The sequence below is a fragment of the Aegilops tauschii genome, chromosome 4, assembly GCF_002575655.3.
Source record: "Aegilops tauschii subsp. strangulata cultivar AL8/78 chromosome 4, Aet v6.0, whole genome shotgun sequence".
NCBI lineage: Eukaryota > Viridiplantae > Streptophyta > Magnoliopsida > Poales > Poaceae > Aegilops > Aegilops tauschii.
Genome location: NC_053038.3, coordinates 384,755,124 through 384,782,889, shown reverse-complemented (window position 1 = coordinate 384,782,889; position 27,766 = coordinate 384,755,124).

Below are 27,766 nucleotides of genomic sequence, written 5' to 3'. Positions count from 1 at the left end.
AGAAATACCTTTCCTCCACGCCAATACTGGTTGCGCCTAAACCACAAGAGCCGTTGCTGCTGTATCCAGCAGCAACGAATCAAGTGGTCAGCGCCGCACTGGTGGCACAGAGGGAGGTCAACGAGGAGGCAGTGGCGACGGCAGGACCGGCGGATGGCAAGCCAGAAATTCCCCCGGCGGGGCCTGGTGCCGGCAAGGCAAGGCCCCCGGCGGAGTCTGACGCCGTCGGGGAGGTGCCCGCACAGTCAAGTGAAGTGGTGCAGAAGAAGAAGATGATGCAGCACCTGGTTTACTTTGTCAGCTCCCTCTTGCAGGGGGCTAGGTCGCGGTACTCCGGTGTGCAGAAATTGCTCTTCGGCATCCTTATGGCCTCGAGGAAGCTGCATCATTACTTCCAAGCCCACGAGATCACTGTCGTCACCTGCCTCCCGTTGCAACGGATACTGCACAACCCAGATGCGACCGGAAGGATTTTGGAATGGGCCTTGGAGTTGTCGAGCTTTGGGTTGAAGTTTGAAAGTACCTCGACAATCCAGAGCAGAGTCTTGGCGGAGTTCATTGCAGAATGGACCTCAACGCCCGACGAAGGAATTCAGGAGGCCGCTCTCCCCGGCAAGGAAGCAAGCCACGACTGGATCATGTACTTTGACGGGGCTTTCTCGCTGCAAGGCGCCGGTGCCGGTGTGCTGCTTGTTGCACCCACCGGAGAGCACCTCAAGTATGTGATCCAGATGCACTTTCCCAGGGAGATGTCCACAAACAACACTACTGAATACGAGGGACTGCTTGCCGGTCTCAGGATTGCGGCGGACCTCGAGGTGAAAAAGCTCATCATCAGGGGTGATTCACAGCTTGTCGTCAGACAAGTTAACAAGGATTATCAGAGTCCGTTGATGGAGGCCTATGTAGATGAGGTGAGGAAACTGGAGGAGCGCTTCGACGGTATACAAGCAGAGCACGTTCCCTGAGCGGAGAACGATATCGCTGACTACTTGTCAGAGCGCGCTGCATTCAAGGTACCTGTGGAACCAGGTACCTTTTTCCTTCAGTTAACTCAACCATCCGTCGAGCCATCAACAGAGCAGAACAAGTGGAGGAAGTCAGGCCCCGGCAAGTACTTTCCCGCCGAGCCCCCAGGGGCTGCCGACAAGGGTGTTGTCGTGGATCCTGAGCCTGCCGAGGGATGGCTGGCTCTAGCGGGGCGCCAAGCCATAGCCGTAGAGACGGCTGCCCCCATGGCGGAAGAGATGCCTTTGGTCCTTGCCGTCGAGCCCCAGGCTCCAGCATGGGCATAGCATACCGTCCATTTCCTCCAGACAGGGGAACTTCCTGAGGAGCAGGAAGAAGCGGAAAAAGTAGCCCGTCGGTCTGCCTTGTACCAGTTCGTGGATGACGTCCTGTACAGAAGAAGATCGAACGGTGTGAAATTGAAGTGCATCCCCCGGGAGGAAGGACTGGAGCTGTTGGCGGAGATACATGGTGGCATATGTGGCTCCCACATAGGGTCAAGGGCCCTTGCCGGCAAGGCATTCCGGCAAGGCTTCTTTCGGCCCACCGCCCTCCTGGATGCAACGGCACTAGTAACCAAGTGTGAAGCGTGTCAGTTCCATTCAAAGAAGCTTCATCAACCAGCTCAAGCCCTTCAAAAAATCCCTCTCTCCTGGCCATTTTCGGTCTGGGGGCTCGACATACCGGGCCCCTTCCCCCGTGCTGTCGGGGGCTTTGAGTACTTGTACATTGCAATCGACAAGTTCACAAAGTGGCCGGAGGCGGAACCAGTGAGGAAGGTGACAGCACAGTCAGCCGTCAAGTTCTTCAAGGGACTAGTCTGCTGTTTTCGTGTGCCAAACAGGGTCATCACCGATAACGGCACGCAGTTCACAAGCCACACCTTCATGCAATACATTCAAGACCTCGGCAGCAAGGTCTGTTTTGCTTCCGTGGCACACCCCCGGAGCAACAGCCAAGCGGAGAGGGCAAATGCTGAAGTGTTCCGAGGCCTGAGAACGAAGACCCTTGACAAGATACACAAGAGTGGAAGGCGCTGGATTGATGAGTTCCCGACGGTTCTTTGGTCGATCAGGACGACGCCAAATCGAGCCACCGGCCAGACACCCTTTGTCCTAGTATATGGGGCAGAAGCAGTTCTCCCCACGAAACTCATATACGGGTCACCTCGAGTACTCGCTTATAATGAGCTTGAGCAAGAGCAGTTGCGGCAAGATGACACAACGCTCCTTGAGGAAGATCGTCTTCGGGCGGCTGTGAGAGCAGCACGCTACCAGCAGGCCTTGCGCCGCTACCATAGTCGCAAGGTCCATGCCCAAAGCTTTGAGGAAGGCGACCTTGTTCTTCGGCGCGTTCGGTCAGCCAAGAATTCCAACAAGTTGACGCTGAAGTGGGAAGGCCCTTATCAGGTAATACGAGTCACTAGGCCCGGCGCAGTCCGCCTCGAGACCGAAGATGCTGTCCCAGTGAGCAACTCCTGGAACATCGAGCATCTTCGCAAGTTTTACCCATAAGGCGCGGCTTGTCGGGCCTCCCGGCAAGCCACCTTTTGTACAAGCCTTGCCGGCAAGGCATGTAACCCTCTGTACAAAGCCACGCGCAAACCCTGTGCATAAATAAATGAAGCGCTGGCGCCCTAAGTTATAGCATGCATGCTAGGTTAAGTCTCTTCCTCGGTTAGGGTTGATAATGCTTAGCGGCGACTAACCCCTAGCCTAGAGGTCGAGTGTGCGTCTTTCTGTTCTCTTTGGTTCGCAGGGTACTTCTGCTGAGCCGCTTGGGCAAAGGAGAACGAACCGGCGCTCCGGCCCCGGCAGGGCAAGGTTGCCGGAGGCTAAAGATACAAGGATCCAACCACGGCAAGCCAAGGTTGCCGGGGGCTGCGGATTCAGATAAGTCTTTCATCCCCCTATTATGTGTTTCCGTATAGAACTGGGACATGTGAAACCTCGCTTATGTTCTTAAAACCACCGTGCTCCCCTTTTCCTGTACCCGAGAGCTACTTCGTGGGTCGGAATTTGGTAGTAGTTGCGGTGGCGAAGAGATGAACGAGGAGCCTAACTCTACTTCGCCCCTGCCTCCGCCAAAGGCGCGAGAATGGTTGACTGAACGAGAGAAACGGCAAGGCCTGTTGCCGGGCGATAATGTTTATTATAAAAATAACAAGGATTCATCCTTGGCATGGGCCTCGCTCATGCACAAAGAACCCGGTAAGCACCCTTTTTCATTAAAAACGTCCAATACGGTACAGTTCGTACAGAATGAAAAACATGAGCAAGGGGATTACAAGTCTAAAAACTAACTAGTGCCCGCAGGCTTACAAACTAAAAAGAGATAAGGTGCCCGTAATCCCTTTCTTGTCCCTCTCCTCAGGAGGTGAAACAAGACAGCGGGAGGGCGAAAGGAGCGCCTAGGTGAGGTGCGAGAAGCAGAAGGCGCCAAGAGAGCATCCCGGTGCCGGCGGAGGGGCTGGCAGAGGAGGCAGCGCCCCGACAATACGCGACGAAGGCGTGGGTGCCCGCGTACTCCGAGTTGACGGCCACCGCCCGCCTTCTTCGCCTTCTCTGGCCCTCCTACGCCAACCGCCCAAGGAGGCGATGGGGAACGCGCCGGTGGAGAGCTTGACGAGGAAGGCCCTCGGCAAGGCGCGAGGCCGAGGGAGGGGCGACGCGATCAGTCGAAGTCGGGGTCGGCATCCTGCCGCCCGACTCCCTCGTCGTCGCTGTCGATGTCCTCCTCGTCACTCCCGCTCGAGGAGGAATCTTCATCGTCGGAGGAGCTCTCCACGCAGCACTTCAGGTGAGTTCCAAGATCTCCGAAGACCTTGACGGAGAGAAGGCCGCCCTCCATTAACTTGAAGTAGAGGACGAGCCCCACCGTCAGGCTATGGATGCGAGCAAATGTCTTCCATCCACGACGGAGATACATAACATGCGGAGCGGGGAACTCGACATCGACCCGCGTACCGCCGGTCCCGCAGCCTCTCATGTGCAATCTGAGGGTCTGGGGCGGATCGAGCTCCATCTCCTCGGCGAAGGGGGTAGGGAGACGGAGACGACGACGCGGTGGCCGGTGCATCCTGATGAAGAACTCGCGGGGCCGGTCCCCGACGTGACCCTCCATCACGGGAGGCACCACTGGCGGAGGCACGACCGCCACCCCACCTCGTCCCCCTCTCCCCCGACCGCCGCAACGACCTCGGCCACACCCCCTCCCCCTTCCTCTTGTAGATGGCTCCACCGCCACGGGCTCGCGGGAAGGAGGGACGCGCTGACGAGCAGTGACCCTCGCCGCCACCGTCGAAGGCCCAACACCTCCTCTCGCCATGGTAGGTGGAAGAAAGAAGCAAGGATGAAGGAGGATGGATACTGAAGGAATGTGGGATGACGCCCCCTCCCCCTCCTTATAAAGGGGCGGGGTCGAGGCTCGGCCGCCCCACTCAGCCAATCCAGCCGGCGGAGGCGCAGGGAATCGGGGCCGACTGTCGGTGTCAAAACCGGCGGATCTCGGGTAGGGGGCCCCGAACTGTGCGTCTAGGATCGATGGTAATAGGAGATGGGGGACACGATATTTACCCAGGTTCGGGCCCTCTCTATGGAGGTAATACCCTACTTCCTGCTTGATTGATTTTGATGAATATGAGTATTACAAGAGTTGATCTACCACGAGATCGTAATGGCTAAACCCTAGAAGTCAAGCCTATAAGTATATGGTAATGAGTCTGTTCCTATCCGGACTATGCTCTCCGGTTTATATAGGCACCGGAGAGATCTAGGGTTACATGGAGTCGGTTACATAGGAGGAAATCTTCATAATCGGTTGCCTAGCTTGCCTTCCACGCCAAGTAGAGTCCAATCCGGACACGGGTACAGTCTTCGGTCTTTATGTCTTCATAGCCCATTAGTCCGGCCCAGTAGATGACAGGCCGGACGCCCGAGGACCCCTTAGTCCAGGACTCCCTCAGTAGCCCCTGAACCTGGCTTCAATGACGAGGAGTCCGGCGCGCAGATTGTCTTCGGCATTGCAAGGCGGGTTCCCCTTCTTCCGAACTCCAAGATAGTCTTCGAACGCGATGATTGTATCCGGACCTGTTACACACCATGCACAACCGCAGAGAGAATATATATATTTTACACGAGTTCCATCCGCTGACAGCTTTCTGCAATGTGACATTACGTCCGTTCGGTCATAATTTTGAACCGTTTGTCCCACGTTTCAAGATGCGGTTGCTATTGGCACGTCTTGTCGAAGTAGAGATCGTGTACCCTTATCGCGGGATTCTCATCAATGAGGGCATGGGTAACCCAACCGTGTCATTTACACAGCCCTTGGGAATAGGCGAATATCAAGGCGAGCGAGGAGGCGTTTAATATTTGCTGCCTTTATAAGGAGATAAGGATTCCCCTTCCTCTTCTCACGCTTTCTCTCTGTCTCTGCCTTCCCAACCTCGAGCTCCAGCGCCCAAGTTCCAATCTCCTTTCCATCCCCGCAACCATGTCCGGATCCGGTGGTCAGGGCAAGTGGATGGTCTCCTCCGTCACGGAGGAGGACATTACTGAGCTCCGGGCGGCCGGATATTTAGCGAAGGAGATCGCCCACCGTCTGCCGACCGACGGACAGATCGTCCCCACGCCGGAGCCCACAGAGAGGGTAGTATTCATCCCCCATTTCTTCCGCGGGCTAGGGTTTCCACTCCACCCCTTCGTCCGCGGGCTGATGTATTATTACGGGATAGATTTCCATGATCTGTCCCCGAATTCCTTCCTCAACATCTCGACGTTTATCGTCGTATGTGAGGCCTTCCTCTGCATCCACCCCACTTCGGACTATGGCTCAAAGTCTTCAACGTGAAGCCGAAGGTGGTAGATGGCCAGCATGCGGAGTGCGGAGGGGCAATGGTGAGTAAATTGTCCAACGTCTCTTGGCCCAAAGGAACCTTTGTGATACGGTAAAGGAGTGGCAGAAGCAGTGGTTCTACGTCACAAAACCACGCGGCACCACCTGGGTCGCAGCTGCCAAATTCCGCTCCGGCGCTCCTATGTGACTCACCTCCTGAAGAGTCCGGACTGGTGTTCTCCTGACAAGCTGATAGCACTGCAGACGCGTGTTCAGAGCATGGTAACCAAGAGCGTCAAGCTCGTTGATGTGATCCAGGTGATGTTAGTTCGCCGGATCCTTCCATGCCAGCGCCGAAGCCGCCCGCTATGGGAGTTCAATCCAAAGAAGCACCGGACCCTGGTGAGGCTCTTCAAGACTATGCACGAAGGCGCATGGAAATTGCTCTTCAAGGGCAATGAGAAACCACCGGCCACGGATTCGGACCATGGTCACGATTGTACACACCCCGCCAGCAAGGTATGTTATTTCGAACGAGTCCTCAACCTAATTGTTTCGAGGATGATGTCTAAGCTTTTGTTATTTCTCTTTCAGGACTGGATGGAGAGGGCAAAGCGGATCCAGTGTCCGGCTCCGCTGCCTGAGGAACCAGTCATCCCGCGTCTAGCGAAGATGCTGGTACCGGCACCATATAAGGCGCCAGAGAAGGAGGCCAAGAAGAAGGCAAAGGGGGCCAAGAGTGGCCTCCGTCGTAAGGGTACTTCGGACATGGCGTCCGAGGATGACGAAACTCATTCCTCTGTCCCTGAGGACAATGACGGGAAAGAGGAGGAGGAGGAAGAAAACAATCCTCCCCCTGAGGAGAGGAAGAAGAAGAGGGCGGCTCCGGCGCATCTGGAGGCGGAGGCGCCCAAAAAGGGGAAGGGCGTTCCAGCGGTCAACATCGCGTGGGACGTTGATAGCAGTCCGGAATGACGCCCCCGCACTAAGCCCCAGGCCGCATCTTAAGTGACATGGCTTATTTATGCACACATCCAGCCCTTTCTCTCCATTATCTTGATGTAGTTAACTGTACCATTGCAGTCCGGCCCGCGACCTGATCCAGCGATCCTCATCTGGAAGTTCGTTGGCTCCGTCGGAGATGGCGACCAGTCGCCACCGCCTGCTTATTCCCCCGGGGCCGGGGACGACACCGAAGTGATGTCCCGGAGAGCCAATCCGAACCAGGGAGGAACCCAGGACGCTGTCCGGGAGGCGCCACGAGGCGAAGCCTCCACTGCCAGACATATGGAGGGGACGATCCCGATGGAGACTGGCGAACAGGGCCGCATCCATCTTGGCCCTCAGCCGAATACGATTCTGGACACCCATATGGCTCCGGAGTCGGGCGGGCAGCCCCCTTTGAAGGAGGAGGGGGTGCACCACTTTCGCCGGTGGCCCCTGTCCATCCAGGGGCGTCGGATAACCTGATGGAGGCGCCACGAGGCGCCTCCGTTATGGACAAGCATCGTGTCCTTATGGGCACGGTGATCGAGAAGGTTCCGTCTGCCAAGAGTGGACTGAACGAAGCCTGCAGCAACCTGTTGACAGGTTTCGAGGTAAGTGACATAGAAAGAGAAAACCCCATGTAGTCAGTAGCCCCTGGGACACTGTCCGGTGTTCGGCGACGAGAACCAGACAGAGGATCAATCTTTTATTGTAGGAGACTAACGTGATATCTATGCATAAGCAGGCGTCGCTGTTGGCCGCAACCTCGCATGCTGCCGAAGTCTCTGAACTGAAGCAGAGGCTGGAGCGGACCGAGAACGAGCTCGGCGAGGTGACGATTCGGCTCCGGGAGAAGCAAGGTAAATGACGACGTGCTGTGTGTTCGAAAAGAACAAGCGTTGTATACTGACCGTAGTGTCGTAATATGTGCAACGGTCGCAACCGAGGTGGAGGCCCTAAAAAAGGCTTTGGCCGAAGCTGAGGGGAAGGCCGTCGAGCAGCAAGCCGCCCGAAAAAAGCTTGAGGCCCGAGTCAAGGAGGTCCAGCAGGAGCTCCAGGATGCGGTGAAAAAATGTGAGACCTTGGAGCATGATGCATCGGCTCGGGGGGCCAAACTTACCAAGGCTTGTCAGAGCACGGAGAACACACGGAATGAGGCCCAGGTCTCTCTCCGGGAGATCCAGGAGGCCAAGAAGATCACGGCGGGTAAGGCTTTTAAGATGCAAAGCAAGTATGCGGAGAGGCAGTACCTTTTACTAACCCGGGTTCGGAGTTCCCCAGGGGATTTTGCGGATCTACCACGCAGCGTATCAGACGCTACAGAGCTCTACCGAGCCGAAGGAGGGGGTTCTACGGAGAAGCTATTCTGGTCCCAGTATGCGACGCCAGAGCATCCCGTGTCCTTCACCGATCAGCTGAAGCAGCTGGTGGAGCTGCGCAGGGTGGCCGAACTAGCCATGAGGGATTTCACAATCCAGCTATGGCCAGCCGAAGCTATGCCCGGCAGCTACTTCGGACTTGTGAGGCGGCTAGTGGAAGCCTGTCCGCGGCTGGACGTCGTCAAGCGCTCTGCATGTATTGAAGGTGCTCGTATGACCTTCGCTCGTTGCAAGATGTGGTGGGCGAAGATGAACGCTGTTGAAGTTGCCAGCGGGTCGCCGGAGGGCAAGGAGCACCGCACACCCGAGAAATATTTTGCGGATGTTATAGAAGGGTCTCGACTTGCAGCAGCTCAATGTTCGCGGGACATTATTTTCGAATGAATACATTCGTGTTGTCCTTTGCCTTGTATTATAAAGACAAAGCTTGTTTTGTAATGTAATTTTGTTATGCTTTAAATTGTTTCCTCCTGTGCGGCCGTGTTATATGCAATCTGAGGGTTGGCCAGTCGTCGGCTTCTGCCCTCACGTAATTAGCACGGAGGTGTTCGGGATGGGATCTAAACAATCTTGATCCAATTATATGGTCCTTGAAGGAGTTGTTTAGCGCAACGAACAAGGCAATCAGACTATACGGCTTAAACGCCCTCACTTAGCCATAGGAGTTTTATAATTAAGCAAGTGGGAAGCCCCTGGACCAAGCCAGGGTGCTGTCAGCATCTGATCGGGAAGTGTCGATCCTTCGTGTGACGCGGAAAAAATCTCCAACGATTTTGTAACCCTCGAACAGTTGACCGGCTCTCGCCGTATCATGACAGACAGTTTTCGGCTTTCTCTACTGAGGTGCTCATCCGGTCAAGGCCAGGGCACAATCACAGTAGTTCTCCCTTTACTACCCTAGCCGATAGAGCGGAACATAGGGTAGCAAGCACAGGAGCCGGGCAACCCAACTATTGACCAAAGACATGATTCGGAGCCAATGCATATAATGCTAAATTCGGGGTGCCGAACTTATATATAAGAAGTGTTCGGACTTTGCTGCCGTATTGTGGGGTGATAAGCTGCCCCTGGCGAATATGAGATGTACAAAAGAGTACCGATGCAGCTGATAAGCAGATCGAAATGAAGTAAGAAGTGAAAACCACAGAAACTGGGCCGCAAATCATTTTTATTATAACTGAATGGATACGTCAAGGCGTATCTTATACAAATAGTGCGATAAGCACCCGGGCTATTTAACATGCCGGGATCAAGAAGGAGCAGCGAGCGGGCCCTGGGAAATAAGTAAAAATACCGTCAAGAAGAACGTATGGAGGTTACCCTACGCACCTATGCTGCATGCCCCCTTTGTATGCCGATCCTTCGAAGGGGCTGGTCGTCAGGCTCACGGGAAAAGGAACCTAAAACAGAAAGGAAAAAGTGTGTCCGGGGTCGTTCTAGCCGAACTGTAGATCCCGGGTTAGCTTGTGCCTCCGTCGATGTCCATGGTATTTTGAGTGCGTAATTATGTACGCGTGGTACGAAAGCCACTACTTCATCGGGACTGGGACGGAGCTGAATTGCTAGTCGAGCTCTTGACGAGCCTTGCTGTCTGCTGCAGTGTAGTTCGGAACCTCTTGATGGTGTCTCGGGGCTCGGCAGCCGCACTATGGTGCTGCTTGAGAAGGCCGCTCTGTACCTCTGCTGCTAGGGCGACGGTGTGCTCCTCTGTTCGGAGGGAGCGTTCCGTGTTGCCATTGACTGTTATGACGCCACATGGACTGGGCATCTTGAGCTTGAGATAAGCGTAGTGTGGCACTGCATTGAATCTAGCAAACGTTGTTCGTCCGAGCAATGCGTGGCAACCGCTGCGGAAGGGGACGATGTCGAAGATTAACTCCTCGCTTCGGAAATTGTCCGGAGAACCGAAGACCACTTCCAGCGTGATTGAGCCCGTACAGAGGGTCTCGACGCCTGGTATGACTCCTTTGAAGGTAGTCTTTGTTGGTTTGATTCGTCAGGGGTCAATGCCCATCTTCCGCACTGTGTCTTGATAGAGCAGGTTGAGGCTGCTACCACCGTCCATCAGGACTCGTGTTAGTTGAAACCCGTCAATAATTGGGTCCAGGACTAGTGCGGCTGAACCGCCGTGGCGGATGCTAGTTGGGTGGTCTCGTCGATCGAAGGTGATCGGGAATGACGACCACGGATTGAACTTTGGGGCGACTTGCTCTACCGCGTAGACATCCGTGAGTGCTTGCTTGCGCTCCCTTTTGGGGATGTGTGTAGCATATATCACGTTCACCGTTTTGACTTGAGGGGGAAATTTCTTCTGCCCCCGAGGCTGCCGGGGCTCTTCGTCCTCGTCCTCACTTTGTGATCCCTTTTCTTTGTTTTCGGCATTTAACTTGCCAGCCTGCTTGAAAACCCAACAATCCCTGTGGGTATGATTGGCTTGCTTATCCGGGGTGCCGTGTATTTGGCACGGACGGTCGAGTATGCGGTCCAGGCTGGAAGGTCCTTCATTGTTTCTTTTGTAGGGTTTCTTCCGTTAGCCAGACTTGGAGCCACTGAATCCGGCGTTGACTGTGGTGTCATCGGTGTTGTTGTCATTGCTTCGGCGTTTGTGCCTATTGCGCCGGAGCTTGCCAGTGCTATTCTTGGCCTCAGAGGGGCCTGTCATGCTGGCTGTGTTGTTACTACGGGCCAGCCAACTATCCTCTCCCGCGCAAAAGCGGGTCATGAGTGTCGTGAGGGCTGCCATGGACTTCGGCTTTTCTTGGCCGAGGTGGCGTGCTAGCCATTCGTTACGGATGCTGTGTTTGAAGGCTGCTAAGGCCTCGGCATCCGGACAGTCAACGATCTGGTTCTTTTTGGTTAGGAACCTAGTCCAGAATTTTCTGGCTAATCCTCCAGGTTGTTGAACTACGTGGCTTAAGTCATCGGCGTCTGGTGGCCGGACATAAGTTCCTTGGAAGTTGTCCAGGAAAGCTTCCTCCAAGTCCTCCCAGCTGCCGATAGAATTTTCAGGCAGGCTGTTAAGCCAGTGCCGAGCTGGCCCTTTGAGTTTTAGTGGGAGGTATTTAATGGCGTGGAGGTCGTCTCCTCGAGCCATGTGGATATGGAGAATGAAATCCTCGATCCATACTGCGGGATTGGTTGTGCCGTCGTATGATTCGATATTGACGGGCTTGAATCCCTCGGGGAATTCGTGATCCAGTACCTCATCCGTGAAGCAGAGAGGGTGTGCGGGACCTCTGTACTGGGCTGCATCGCGGCGTAGCTCTGATGGAGTCCGTCTGCAGGCATTCGGCCCGGGCATTTGATTTGTCACGTCCGAATAGGTAGCCGTCTTCGTGCCTCGAGCCACGTCCTCGCGATCCGTAGATCGATCTTGTGTGTCCTGCTCTACTATCCAGGGTCTGCCGAAGGTCGTACGTGTGACCCCGAACTCTTTCGTCTTTATTTTTTCGGGGCGATGGGGCAGGCTGCTGTTCGGCCTGAGTTGCCGCTTTATCCCGACCGCGGGGTGGCCAGTCGGCCGCCCTGTCTCGACCACGCGGTGGTCGTTCCGCATTACGCGAGGGAGATATGTGTTCAGGTGCCTCCTCATCGAATTGGGGTAGCAGTCTGCGTTTCGGGTAGCTCTTGGCTGGGCGCTTGAGGCCGTATTCTTCGGCTGTCAGGACATCGGTCTATCTGTCGACGAGCAGGTCTTGTTTAGCTTGAAGCTGCTGTTGTTTCTTTTTCAGGCTCCTTGCAGTGGCTATGAGCTGAAGCTTAAAGCGCTCCTGCTCCAGAGGGTCCTCCGGCACGATGAAGTCTTCGTTGCCGAGGCTTGTCTCCTCTTCGGAGGGTGGATGGTAACTATCGTCCTCCGAGTTATCTTCTATGGCCTGTTCATCAGGGTTGTCTTGCGTGTTGTCATGTTCCTCCTGTTCGGATGCAGCTCCGACAGGGTCTTCATTGTTTCCGGCGTCGCCCGGAGTATTATTTTCTCCGGTGCCAGTGTTGCCATCCTTTGAGCGATGAGGCTTAGAACGGCGTTTGGGGCGCCGGCGCTTGGACTGCGTCTCAGAGGGTTTGTTCTTATCTGGCTCTTCTTTGTCGTCACCAGATTCTTTGGGTGTATCAACCATGTACACGTCGTACGAAGAGGTGGCCATCCAACGTCCAGTAAATGGCGGGTCTTGGCCTTGCTCCTTGTTGGCATTGTCGTCCATGTCGTCGATGTCTTCGAAGCCATAGTCAAGCACGTCGGTTAAGTCGTCGACGGTGGCTATGAAGTGGGTGGCAGGTGGGAAGCAAACTTCCTCGTCGTCCGCCTCTAGCTCGAACCGAACATAGTTCGGCTGTGAGTCATCCTCCAAGGACAAGTTCTTCAAAGAATTTAGTACGTCACCCAAAGGCGAATGCTGGAAGATGTCTGTGGCGCTAAATTCGAAAATCAATAACCAATCCAGCTCGGTGTCCGCAGGCGCACTTGATCCGGAACGTGTAGCCGGAGACGAGTCCGGAGTTCCATTAACGCAAGCATTGCAGGATGTCGAGTCCGTGTGCGGCTCCAACACCGCGGAATTTATGGCCTCGGAGGGGATGATCTGCTTCGGTACTGAGGCCATTGCAGCAACAGGATTCATCTCATGGGTGTGCCCCAATGACAGATTTAAGTCATGTTCATCGGAGAGAAGGGGAGCGATCGCCGCGGTCTCAAATACATCGAAGATCAAGTCTCCACAGATATCCGCGACGTAGTTCAAGCTTCCAAATCTGACGTGATGGCCACGGGCGTAGCTATCGACCTGCTCCAGATGGCCAAGTGAGTTGGCCCGTAGTACGAAGCCACCGAACACAAAGATTTGTCCGGGGAGAAAGGTTTCTCCATGAACGACGCCATTACCGACGATTGAAGGGGCCATCGAGCCTTATGTCGACGGCACAGTGGAACTCTCAATGAAGCACCAATGTCGGTGTCAAAACCGACGGATCTCGGGTAGGGGTCCCGAACTGTGCGTCTAGGATTGATGGTAACAGGAGACGGGGGACACGATATTTACCCAGGTTCGGGCCCTCTCTATGGAGGTAATACCCTACTTCCTGCTTGATTGATCTTGATGAATATGAGTGTTACAAGAGTTGATCTACCACGAGATCGTAATGGCTAAACCCTAGAAGTCTAGCCTATGAGTATATGGTAATGAGTCTGTCCCTATCCGGACTATGCTCTCCGGTTTATATAGGCACCGGAGAGATCTAGGGTTACATGGAGTCGGTTACATAGGAGGAAATCTTCATAATCGGTCGCCTAGCTTGCCTTCCACGCCAAGTAGAGTCCAATCCGGACACGGGTACAGTCTTCGTTCTTTATGTCTTCATAGCCCATCAGTCTGGCCCAGTAGATAATAGGCCGGACGCCCGAGGACCCCTTAGTCCAGGACTCCCTCACCAACCCGCTGCCCTAATCAGCGACGGCCCGGTTTCCCGCCTCCACAGCCCGCCACTTGCATGAAGGACGTGTGGCGAACGTGCAGGGTCGAAAGGACGGATGAGGCGAACGTTCCCCGCCCCGTGATCGGGGGGGAGCGTGGGCGCCTCGAAGACTGTGGCCCGAGTCCATCCAGTAAATGAGCCGCGCCTCCACGCCTCCCTCTTTTTATGGGGAAGGCGCGAGTCGCCTCTTTACCACGATGTGACGCATGCATGTGGAAACCGTCCCACGCATGCTGCCCACGTCACGCCCCCCCCCCCCCCCACGTCGCGCGTTCAATGCAGGTCATGGGGAAGCGCAGCAGACGGAAAATTACTGCGGTAGAATCCGCCCCTCCTGCCCGCACACCGTTTTGGGCCTGGCCCAACGACGTGTCGCGCTTATGTGTGGCCCAGGCCCGGGGGCTCCTGTCGGTGTACAAAAGTAGGGGCACACCTTTGTACCCCTTTACTTGTGCACGGGCAGTCGTAGCCGCGCGCCACGGCCACACTAAGCAGGGCAGAGGAGGGAAGCCGGAGAGAAGCCGAAGCACAAGATGGCCAAGGCAACGCCAAGACCAAAGATACCAAAGAGCGAGAGGGCAAGGTGGACTCCCCCGGCAAGATCCTTGCCGGGGCAGGCCTCCGTGGCCCCGGCAAGAACCTTGCCGGGGCAACTTGCCCAAACACCAACAGAGCGAGCCTCCCTTGAGCCCACGGGTTCCAACCCAACCAACTACGATTGGACCAGGGCTCGGGAGGCACCTCTGTGGTGGCATGCAAATCTTTGTCAAGACCATAAAGATATGAGATCAGATGAGAACCAGAAGACGGCGACCCTCGGCGGGATCCTTGCTGAGGAGATCCACAAGACCCCCGGCAAGCGCCTTGCCGGGGACGACTGCAACGCCACGGCAAGACCCTTGACGGGCCCCCGACAAGGCCCTTGCCGAGGGCGCCAGCGGGGCCACAGCCAGGCCCGTGTCGACCAAGACTCCACCGCCGTCCCCAAGCAGCTGCTAGCTCAACCAGCTGGGCAGGCACCTGCGAGGCGACGGACGGCCTCTACGCTAACTCAGCAAGCACCTGCGTGGTGGCATGCAGATCTTCGTGAAGATCCTACCACCACGCCACCTCAACTGCCTGCCTACATGGCACTGCACGCACCGCTGGCCTGGGCGCGTGTTGAAGCAAGGCGAGGCGGCAACGGACGAGACGGGCCTCGTTCCCGTCCCCAATAAAGCTAAGGGACACCTAAGCTACGCATTAAATGCGTCTTGTCCTGTAATACGGGCGATAAGCTCATAGTACTGTAGGTATTTCCACCTCCTGTGTGCCACTGTGGCAGCCCTTTTCGACTATAAAAGGAGGCCCATGGCATACTAGAGAGGGATTCGGCTCTTTTGAACTACACAGCCACCATAGCTAGTTCGAGAGCTCAAGAACGCTCAATACATCCACCAAAGCAGGACTAGGGTTTTACGCATCCTCACGCCCCGAACCTGGGTAAACGATCCTTGTGCTGACTGTTAATCCTGCTCTTCTCACAACCCCGCGCCCCGGCAACCGTAGTAGGGATTCTTGTGATCCCATAGGTGTCGTTTCCCACCAACAAAACCGATAAGAAAAAGGAATAAAATTCGCTCTTCAGAACTCATTCATGCATGATTCTAATGAACACTACTCGGATGAAAGGCAATACGAGGATGGAATATGTACGAAAAACAGGACGGCGTGACATATTCACACCTATGATGTGGTAACTAAGCAGAAGGCATTTCAACAAATTAGAAGCACTGCAAGCTAGACACCATATGAAAGGTGCAACCAATATCACTCTGCCATGTTCAAACTGTCTGGCGTTTCAACAAATTAGAAGCAGTATATGCTAGAAATCATATGCCAGACACAACCAATATCACAGTGGCGACTTAAAGGTGCCATATCATAAGTGACTGATGCGGGATATGCAAGAACAGTAGTTTGATGTAAGAACATGGTGTGATCAGATATAGTATGTTCTAGAAACAGGAACACGTGTCATATTCACAGGCATTATGTGTAAAGTAAGCAGATGCAATTCAACAAAGTTAGAAGCTATACAAGCTAGACATCATACGCAACATGCAACCACATATAATAGTGCCAAGTTAGAGCAAGCACCTGTGATGGTGGAGTAGGGGAGATGTGCTTATCATCTACATAGCTACATTGACTGTCTAGCCTTCCGTTGTCTTGCGAATCTTGTTGGGAGGATGGCAGAGTAGAATCTGTAGAGACCCTCCGTTTTAGTTGCTCGGAAGGACCACCATCATCCAATGCATTACCAATTTCCTTCCGCTTTATTGATTTTGCATTATGAGGTCAAACCGACAAGAAAAAGGAATAAAATTTGCTCGCCAGAACTCGTTCATGCATGATACTGACGAACACTACTCTAATGAAAGGCAAAGTCATGATACGAGGATGGAATATGTACGAAAAACTGGACGGCTTGACATATTCACACCTATGATGTGGTAACTAAGCAAAAGGCACTTCAACAAATTAGAAGCACTGCAAGCTAGACACCATATGGAAGGTGCAATCAATATCACTCTAGCAAGTTAAAACTATCTCATCATAGGTGCCGTTCATCAAACTAGAAGCACTACATGCTAGAAATCATATTCAAGACGCAAACCAATATCACACTGCGAACTTAAAGGTGTCCCATCATATGTGACTGATGCAGGATACACAAGAAGAGTAGTTTCATGTAAGAACATGGTGTGATAGACAGATATAGTATGTACCAAAAACAGGAAAGCGTGTCATATTCACACGTATCATGTGTAAGCTAAGCAGATGCAGTTTACACTAATTAGGAGCAATACAAGCTAGACACCATATGCAACATGCAACTAGAAATCACACTGCCAAGTTAGAGCAAGCACCTTGGATGGTGGAGTAAGGGTGCGGGGACTTGGAACTTGTAATGCACTAGCAGTACAAGGAGAATCCATACAGATGCTCCATTTACGTTGCTGCAGAGGACCACCATCATCGCCTTCCTTACTCTTTTCCTTCCTCTTTTTTGATTTTGCCTTGTCAAGTCAAACCCACAAGAAAAAGGAATAAAATTTGCTCTTCAGAACTCATTGATGCATGATACTGTCGAACACTACTTTCGAGTAAGACAGCCGCATGATAGGAGGATGGAATATGTATGAAAAACAGGACAGCATGACATATTGGCATGTATGATGTATAAAGTGTAAACTAAGCACAAGGTGTTTGAACTAGTTAGAAGCAATGCAAGCTCGAAACCATATGAAAGATGAAACCAATATCACTCTGCCAAATTAAAAGGGTGGCCTAACAAATGTATTTGACCAAATTAGAAGCAATACATAGCAACAGGCTAGAAATAATATGCAATGAATAAAGGTGTCTCATCGTAAGTGATTGATGCAGGATACAGAAGAGAGGTAGTTTCATGTAAGAACATGGTTAACACATAGATGTAGCGTGTACCAAAAATAGGAAGGCATGTCATATTCACAGGTATAATGTGTAAACTAAGCAGATGCAATTTACCCTAATTAGAAGCATTACAAGCTAGACACCGTATGCAACATGCAACCACATATCACACTGCGAAGTTAGAGCAAGCACCTGCGATGGTGGTGTAGGGGAAGTGCGGTCTTCAAGTACAGAGCTACGTTCAATATCTTCATTTAGGCTTGCTGTTTCTTGAGAATCATGTGGTGAGGATGAAACTAAACTCTTTATAAGAGTAGCGTGTCTCATCCTAACCCACGGGCATGACCGTCTCATCATAAGCGATAGATCCAGGATACACAAGAACAGTAGTTTGATGTAAGAACATGGTGTGATAGGCAGATGTAGTATGTACCAAAAACAGGAAGGCATGTCATATTCACATGTATAGTGTGTAAGCTAAGGAGATGCAATTTAACAAATTAGGAGCAATACAAGCTAGGCACCATATGCAACATGAAACCAGATATCACACTGCCATGTTAGAGCAAGCACCTGGGGTTGTGGAGTAGGGGAGATGAGATTTGGAACTTGCACTACAGTGGGAGTAGCAGGAGAATCTGCAGAGATCATCTGTTTCGGTTGCTCCAGAGGACCACCATCATTCTGTGCCTTCGCCCTTTTAGATTTGCCTTGTCAAGTAAACACACAAGAAAAAGGAATGAAATCCACACTTCCAAATTCGTTGATGCATGATACTGACGAACACAACTTTTATGTTTGGCAACCACATTGTAGGAGGATGGAATATGTACGAAATACGCTAAGCAAAAGACATTTCAACAAATTGGAAGCAATGCAATCTAGACACCATATGAAAGATCCAACCAAAATCATTCTACCAAGTTAGATGTGTCTCATTATAAGTGGCACTTCAACAAATTAGAGGCAATACATGTTTGAAATGATATGCAAGATGCAACCAATATTACACTGTCAACTTGAAGGTGTCTTGTCAGAAGTGATTGATGAGGGATACCCAAGAAAAGTAGTTTGATGTAAGAACATGGTTAATAGAAAGACGTAATATGTACCGAAAACAGGAAGGCATGTCATATTCAGAAGTATAATGTGTTAACTAAGCAGATGCAATTTACCCTAATTAGCAGCATTACAAGGTAGACACCATATGCAACATGCAACCACATATCACACTGCCACGTAAGAGCAAGCACCTGCGATGGTGGTGTGGGGGAATTGCGGTCATCAACTAGAGAGCTACGTTGACTATCTTCATTTAGCCTTGCTGTTTCTTGAGAATCATGTGGGGAGGATGACACTTCACTCTTTAAACGAGTAGCACGTCTCACAGTAACCCACTGGGGTGACTGTCTCACCATAAGTGATTGATGAGGGATACAAAAGAGCATGAGTTTGATGTATGAACATGGTTAATAGACATATGTAGTATGTATCAAAAACAGGAAGGCATGTCATTATCAAAGGTATAATGTGTAAAGTAAGCTGATGCAATTTAACCAAATTGGAAGTAATACCTGCTAGACACCATATGCAACATGCAACCACATTTGACAGCGTGAAGTTAAAGCAAGCACCTAGGATGGTTGTGTGTGGCAATTGAGATCATCAACTGCAGAGCTGCGTTTACTGTCTCCATCTGCTGGCACTGCAACCTTTAGAGCGCTGAGATGCTTAGTGCTTATCTTCGAATTGCACTGGAGCGACTTCTGTCTTTTCTTTTTTGTTTTCATCAACACTGTGTCAGAGTCTGAAATACCCATGCATAAAAAAACAATAGTGTGAGTATGGGTGAAGTGTGTGCACAAGTAGTACAGTGTAAAGGTAGCAGATAGCAGGTCGGTGAGAAATAAATGATGGGAGACATATGGTAGCTCTACAACATGCATGGCACACGAAATTACTAGATTCTAGGATTTTGAAATATGGGCACAAGGATGGCTGGGAAATGCAGATGCTCCTCCAGCACACCACAAGGTGTGGTCCTATGAAAATAACAGTCGACTGAAAACAAATAAGTCAGTCCATTTTTTTGCACCGTCTGATGTAGAAAGAACGAGCAGATCGCCTTCATCTACCTCTAGCCAGTCAGTGTTACGATCTTCCTCGAAACACCAGCGGCCACCGGCCCAGTCCCCTGCCTCCGCCCTCCCCTCGACCTCACTGCACCACCGTGCTTGGCACCGCCCCCGGCCATCCCTTCAAGCCCCGCCGACCTCCAGATCGGGCGCAAGAAGGTCTTGCACCCCACACCCCTATGATAGACACTGATGCACTGCTTCCCCGGTGAACAGGCCGACTAGGTGCTCCGCGCGCCTAAGCGGGTGCTGCTTCTTTTAATTGCGATTTGACTGACCCTGAATTGAAATCCAGGCGGGCTACTGACCTCTAGCAAAGGTGAAATAGTAAAATGGGAGGAAACCTTGTGCATTTAGTATCACGAAGAAGATGCAGTAAGAAGCGCTCAACTAGTTTCTTTCGTGGGATGAATACAGTGTGAGCAGAGACGTAAGATTTGCACGAATAAGGGAAGAGGAGTACCTCTTTCTGCGGCAGTGATGTGTCCTCCTTCTGTTTTTCCAACGATCTTCTTGTGGTTTACTGGAAACGAGAAGTTGTGGAGGACGGTGGAGCCTTGGACGAACCCATGGCCAAGTTGTTGAGTGTGGTGCGGTGGCCGTCTGTCGGCGGCGGGGAACCAGATCCGAGGCGGCGAACGACGGCGTAGCGGGAACAACTCCAGTGCGGTGGACGGTTGCGATAGTGGAGCGGCAACGGTGAGGCGCAGGACGGCGTGGTCGAAGTGGTTCTGGTACGGCGCACATCGGCGTCGGCGTCGTGGAGGCAGCTCTGCCTCGGCTTCAGCTGCTAAGTCCTTGAGGGCGTTGCGGTTGCGTTGGACGACGACGTCGGGGTACCGGCTCCGGCGTGATGGAGGAGGCGGCGGTGGATTGGGCACGATGGGGTGGAGGACGGAGGAGGCTGGGGATTCACGGTTGGTGGAGAGAGCATTTTGGCGCCCACGGATTATGAATGGGGAAACGGAGGGAGGGGGAACTAAGGGTGAACAATGTTTTGGTTTGGGATGCGCTTGTTTGAAATTCGGGGAAAGTTACAAACTTTGCCCCCATCTAAAATTTCGGACATATTGTGGGTTGGGGGTAGGACGGTAATCTCAGGTGTCCCAAATGGTGGGCGGTATAGATTTTGGCCGAGTGCATGGGTGTTTAGGCGCCCACGGCGTATGAATGCTTCTCGGAGGCGGTTGAGACTGGCGTCTTGGTGAAGTTACAAACCTACCCTGGTTTAGACCTTTGGACATCGAGCCGATAGGCTACACATGCCAGAGTCAGGACAGTAATTTCCTACCACCAAACATTAGTCTCGCGCGGTTTCGGGTGACCAGAGGCTTATTTGGCGCTTCGTTCAATATTTGGGAGCGGAAGCATTAACGTTTTCGGTTCTCTTGAATTGAACTTTCAGGATTTGTCAAACTTCCCAAATCTTTACTCTTGAAAATCCTAAAACTACAATTATTTTGGAATGGAGGGGGTACATTTGAATATACATTGTACACGGGTATATATTAAAAAATATGCAACTTACCTCAGTTCATGCATGGTTCCAGATATAATCTCCTCGGTTGCAAAAAATAGTTAGACATGTGTATGAATATATAGCATGTTCAAACGCACAACAAAGATTGATGCCCCCTTTTAGATCTGATTTACAAATGCCATTATCTCGGGTTCAAATAGATGAATGCACTTCCTATGAATTCGAATCTCCAAAACCCCCTTTATGTTGAATTCAACATGTATTCTATTTCGTAGCTAGCAATTTGGAATGTATCCATGTAAGTGACAAATTTATAAAGTGCTTCACACTAACAACATGGAGTGCACTAATTAATGTTTATATATGAATTGCAAAAGCAATGCATTGCCTGTATTTCAAACCGCTCTCACTCTATGGATCGATAATATGAAATAAACACATGCACATGCTAGAATTCAATAGAGTATGGGTGTCTGATAGACCGATTTTCGTTCATACGCAAATTGCAAAATTCATGGTCTCATCCAAAAATAATAATGCCATTTATATTTTAGTTTAATGAGTAGAACCGCCTTTTACACGTAGATGAACTATGCCTCGGCCCGTTCTCTCAAACGAGCTATATATCTCTCTGTCTAACGCATAAGTGCACACACTTTATATACATCGACATTTCTCTTTCACACATGCTCACGATCTCTCCCGGGGTGTCGGGGAGTCTCAGACACACTCTCTTTGTATCTCTCTCTCTCTCTCTCTTTGACTACTATGTACCACTCTTTTCACTAATCTCAGTTGGAAAACACTATTTCTCACACATGCACATACACACACGCACGGTCTCTACTAGCCCTCTATACGCACATATATGTGCCTACGTGTCTCCCGCACGCACATTATCTTTAGGCCTCTCTCGCACACATGCCCCCCCCCCCACAGACACACCTCTCTCTTAGTAGTTGGCAGATATGATTCCATTAGATCATTCGGTAGGATATCCTTGACTGTTAGGCTGAATGGTAATACGAGGCAAAGTTTTACCCAAGTTCGGACTGCCAGGTGTTGTATATTATTGATAGGGGTGTGTACAAAGTACACGTGAATACCAGGCATTGTGCGTGTGTGTATACTATCGACGAACTAGCCCCCAGGCTTCTATAACATACTCGGGGCCTAGGGTTACAAATCATATATAGTCAGCTTATCACCAGTGGAGATAGAGTCCTCCACAACTCTGGTAGCTTCGTGTTGTATGCCGAGTCCTCCACATGGGTCTTCGTATAATGTGTCTCGGTCCAACCTATGTGGCGCAGGACGGAACCGACCCATGAGTCCTCATGTTGACCGACCACAACTAGAAATGATGTGCCCACCCCAACTAGAAATGATGTGCCCGCCACACCACACACGTAATCGGCCACTAAGAAAATAAGCATATACAATAGTACAATGTTATACATGAAAGTTAATTGCATGGTGCATCCAAAAATATTTGTTCTGCATTGCGAATGTTTATATTTTATCCTAAAATATTAGTCACGGGAAAGAGATACCAAGGGCATATCTCTCCTTGTCTCCACCGGAAACCCCCTCTTTCTACACCACTTTCACGTACGCACACAAACTATCTCTCGGCCCTCTAAAAGTATGCATGCCCATGACACATTCACGCGTGACGGTCACTGTATTTCAAGTGAAAGCACTATATGGTCACTGGACTTCAGAATATGCTCATTACGGTCACCGTATACATTCTCGTGGTGATCATACGATATCTAGCTCACGATATGTCTCCGTATTTTGTTGATGACACTGACGGACATTGTATTTGATGCGTGCTCCATATTTTGTTGACGACACTTACGGTCATTGTATTTGAAGCGAAAGCACGATATGGTCACTGGACTTCAGAATAAGCACATCATGGTCACCACATACATTTTGTCGTTCTAACCAACCTATGGTTGGATGGTTAGGAGGACAGTGGATTCTCGAGCCCACCAGGGTTAAAGTCCTGGTGCTCGCATTTATCCTGGGTTAATTTCAGTATTTTCCGGCGATGTACGTGAAGGAAATATGCCCTAGAGGCAATAATAAAGTTATTATTTATTTCCTTATTTCATGATAAATTTTTATTATTCGTGCTAGAATTGTATTAACCGGAAACTTAGTACATGTGTGAATACATAGACAAAACATAAGTGTCCCTAGTATGCCTCTACTTGACTAGATCGTTAATCAAAGATGGTTAAGTTTCCTAGCCATAGACATGTGTTGTCATTTGATGAACGGGATCACATCATTAGAGAATGATGTGATGGACAAGACACATCCGTTAGCTTAGCACTATGATCGTTTAGTTTATTGCTATTGCTTTCTTCATGACTTATACATGTTCCTATGACTATGAGATTATGCAACTCCCGAATACCGGAGGAACACTTAGTGTGCTATCAAACGTCACAACATAACTGGGTGATTATAAAGATGCTCTACAGGTGTCTCCAAAGGTGTTTGTTGGGTTGGCATTGATCGAGATTAGGATTTGTCACTCCATGTTTCGGAGAGGTATCTCTGGGCCCTCTCGGTAATGCACATCAGTATAAGCCTTGCAAGCAATGTGACTAATGAGTTAGTTGTGGGATGATGCATTACGGAACGAGTAAAGAGACTTGCCGGTAACGAGATTGAACTAGGTATGAGGATACCGACGATCGAATCTCGGGCAAGTAACATACCGATGACAAAGGGAACAACGTATGTTGTTATGCGGTTTGACCGATAAAGATCTTCGTAGAATATGTAGGAGCCAATATGAGCATCCAGGTTCCGCTATTGGTTATTGACCGAAGATGTGTCTCGGTCATGTCTACATAGTTCTCGAACCCGTAGGGTCCGCACGCTTAACGTTCGATGACGATTTGTATTATGAGTTATGTGATTTTATGTACCGAAGGTTGTTCAGAGTCCGGGATGAGATCACGGACATGACGAGGAGACTCGAAATGGTCGAGACGTAAAGATCGATATATTGGAAGGCTATATTCGGACATCGAAAAGGTTCCGAGTGATTCGGGTATTTTTCGGAGTACCGGAGAATTACGGGAATTCGCCGGGAGATGTAATGGGCCGTATTGGGCTTTAGTGGAGAGAGGGGAGAAGGGCCAAGAGGTGCTGCGTGCCTCCCCCCTTCCCAAACTGAATTGGACAAGGGGTGGGGGCGCGGCCCCCCTTTCCTTCTCCCTGTTCCTCTCTTTCCTTCTCTCCTACTCTGAATAGGAAAGAGGAGGGGAATCCTACTTGGACTGGGGAGTCCTAGTAGGATTCCCCACACCTGGCGCACCCCCCTTGGGCCGGCCACCTCTTCCCTCCCCTCCTTTATATACGTGGCCAAGGGGCACCCCAAAGGCACTCAAGATTTGTCTTAGCCGTGTGCGGTGCCCCCCCTCCACAGTTACACACCTCAGTCATATCGTCGTAGTGCTTAGGCGAAGCCCTGCGCCGGTAACTTCATCATCACCGTCGCCACGCCGTCGTGCTGAGGAACTCTCCCTCGGCTTCAACTGGATCAAAAGTACGAGGGACATCATCGAGCTAAACGTGTGCTGAACACGGAGGTGCCGTACGTTCGGTGCTAGGATCGGTCGGACCGTGAAGACGTACGACTACATCAACCGCGTTGATATAACACTTCCGCTTTCGGTCTACGAGGGTACATGGACACACTCTCCCGCTCGTGCTATGCATCACCTAGATGGATCTTGTGTGTGCGTAGGAATTTTTTTTGAAATTACTGCGTTCCCCAACAGTGGCATCCGAGCTAGGTTTATGCGTAGATGTTATATGCACGAGTAGAACACAAAGAGTTGTGGGCGATAATAGTCATACTGCTTACCAGCATGTCATACTTTGATTCGGCGGTATTGTTGGATGAAGCGGCTTAGACCGACATTACGCGTACGCTTACGCGAGACTGGTTCTACCGACGTGCTTCGCACACAGGTGGCTAGTGGGTGTCTGTTTCTCCAACTTTAGTTGAATCGAGTAAGACTACGCCCGGTCCTTGTTGAAGATTGAAATAGCAAACTTGACGAAAAATCGTTGTGGTTTTGATGCGTAGGTAAGAACGGTTCTTGTTAAACCCGTAGCAGCCACGTAAAACTTGCAACAACAAAGTAGAGGACGTCTAACTTGTTTTTGCAGGGTATGTTGTGATGTGATATGGTCAAGACGTGATTATATAAATTTTTGTATGAGATGATCATGTTTTGTAACACAGTTATCAGCAACTGGCAGGAGCCATATGGTTGTCGCTTTATTGTATGAAATGCAATCGCCATGTAATTGCTTTACTTTATCACTAAGCGGTAGCGATAGTCGTAGAACCAATAGTTGGCGAGACGACAACGATGCTTCGATGGAGATCAAGGTGTCAAGACGGTGACGATGGTGATCATGACGGTGCTTTGGAGATGGAGATCAAAGGCACAAGATGGTGACGGCCATTTCATATCACTTATTTTGATTGCATGTGATGTTTATCTTTTATGCATGTTATTTTGCTTAGTACGGCGGTAGCATTATAAGATGATCTCTCACTAAATTTCAAGGTATAAGTGTTCTCCCTGAGTATGCATCGTTGCTACAGTTCGTCGTGCCGAGACACCACGTGATGATCGGGTGTGATAAGCTCTACATTCACATACAACGGATGCAAGCTAGTTTTGCACACGCGGAATACTCGGGTTAAACTTGACGAGCCTAGCAGATGCAGATATGGCCTCGGAACACTGGAGACCGAAAGGTCGAGCGTGAATCATATAGTAGATATGATCAACATAGTGATGTTCACCATTGAAAACTACTCCATCTCACGTGATGATCGGACATGGTTTAGTTGATTTGGATCACGTGATCATTTAGATAACTAGAGGGATGTCTATCTAAGTGGGAGTGCTTAAGTAATATGATTAATTGAACTTTAATTTATTATGAACTTAGTCCTGATAGTATTTGCAAATTATGTAGTAGATCTATAGCTCGTGCATAGCTTCCCCGTTTATTTTTTATCTGTTCCTAGAGAAAAATAAGTTGAAAGATGTTACTAGCAATGATGCGGATTGGATTCGTGATCTGAGGATTATCCTCATTGCTGCACAGAAGAATTATGTCCTTGATGCACCGCTAGGTGACGGACCTATTGCAGGAGCATATGCAGACGTTATGAACGTTTGGCAAAGCTCAGTATGATGACTACTTGATAGTTTAGTGCACCATGCTTTACGGCTTAGAACCGGGACTTCAGAAATGTTTTGAACGCCACAGATCATATAAGATGTTCCAAGAGTTGAAATTGGTATTTCATACTCATGCCCGTGTCAAGAGGTATGAGACCTATCATAGTACTTTGCCTACAAGATGGAGGAGAATAGCTCAACTAGTGAGTATGTGCTCAGATTGTCTGGGTACTACAATTGCTTGAATCAAGTGGGAGTTAATCTTCCAGATAAGATAGTAATTGACAAAAGTTCTCGTCACTATCACCAAGTTACTAGAACTTTGTGATGAACTATAATATGCAAGGGATGACGAAAACAATTCCCAAGCTCTTCGCAATGCTAAAATCGGCGAAGGTAGAAATCAAGAAAAGCATCAAATGTTGATGGTTGACAAGACCACTAGTTTCAAGAAAGAAGGCAAAGGGAAGAAGGGGAATTTCAAGAAGAACGACAAGCAAGTTGCTGCTCAAGTGAAAAAACCCAAGTCTGGACCTAAGCCCGAGACTAAGTGCTTATACTGCAAAGGGACTGGTCACTGGAAGCGGGACTGCCCCAAGTATTTGGCGGATAAGAAGGATGGCAAAGTGAACAAAGGTATATTTGATATACATGTTATTGATGTGTACTTTACTAGTGTTTATAGCAACCCCTCAGTATTTGATACTAGTTCAATTGCTAAGATTAGTAACTCGAAACAGGAGTTGCAAAATAAACAGAGACTAGTTAAAGGCGAGGTGATGATGTGTGTTGGAAGTGATTCCAAGGTTGATAAGATCACCATCGCACACTCCCTTTACCTTCGGGATTAGTGTTGAACCTAAAATAAATGTTATTTGGTGTTTGCGTTGAGCATAATATGATTTGATCATGTTTATTGCAATATGGTTATTCATTTAAGTCAAAGAATAATTGTTATTCTGTTTACATGAATCAAACCTTCTGTGGTCATACACCCAAGGTGAATGGTTTATTGAATCTCGATCGTAGTGATACATATATTCATAATATTGAAGCCAAAAGATGTAAAGTTAATAATGATAGTGCAACTTATTTGTGGCACTGCCGTTTAGGTCATATTGGTGTAAAGCGCATGAAGAAACTCCATGCTGATGGGCTTTTGGAATCACTTGATTATGAATCACTTGATGCTTGCGAACCATGCCTCATGGGCAAGATGACTAAGACTCCGGAACAATGGAGCGAGCAGCTGACTTATTGGAAATAATACATATTGATGTATGTGGTCCGATGAGTGTTGAGGCTCGCGGCGGGTATCGTTATTTTCTGACCGTCACAAATGTTTTGAGCAGATATGGGTATATCTACTTGATGAAACATATGTTCTAAACATTTGAAAAGTTCAAAGAATTTAAGAGTGAAGTGGAAAATCATCGTAACAAGAAAATAAAGTTTCTACGATCTGATCGCGGAGATGAATATTTGAGTTACGAGTTTGGCCTTCATTTAAAACAACGTGGAATAGTTTCACGAACTCACCCACCTGGAACACCACAGCGTAATGGTGTGTCCGCGTCATAACCGTACTTTATTGGATATAGTGCAATCTATGATGTCTCTTACCGATTTACCACTATCATTTTGGGGTTATGCATTAGAGACAGCTGCATTCACATTAAATAGGGCACCATCTAAATCCGTTGAGATGACACCGTATGAACTATGGTTTGGCAAGAAACCTAAGCTGTCGTTTCTTAAAGTTTGGGGTTGCGATGCTTATGTGAAAAAGTTTCA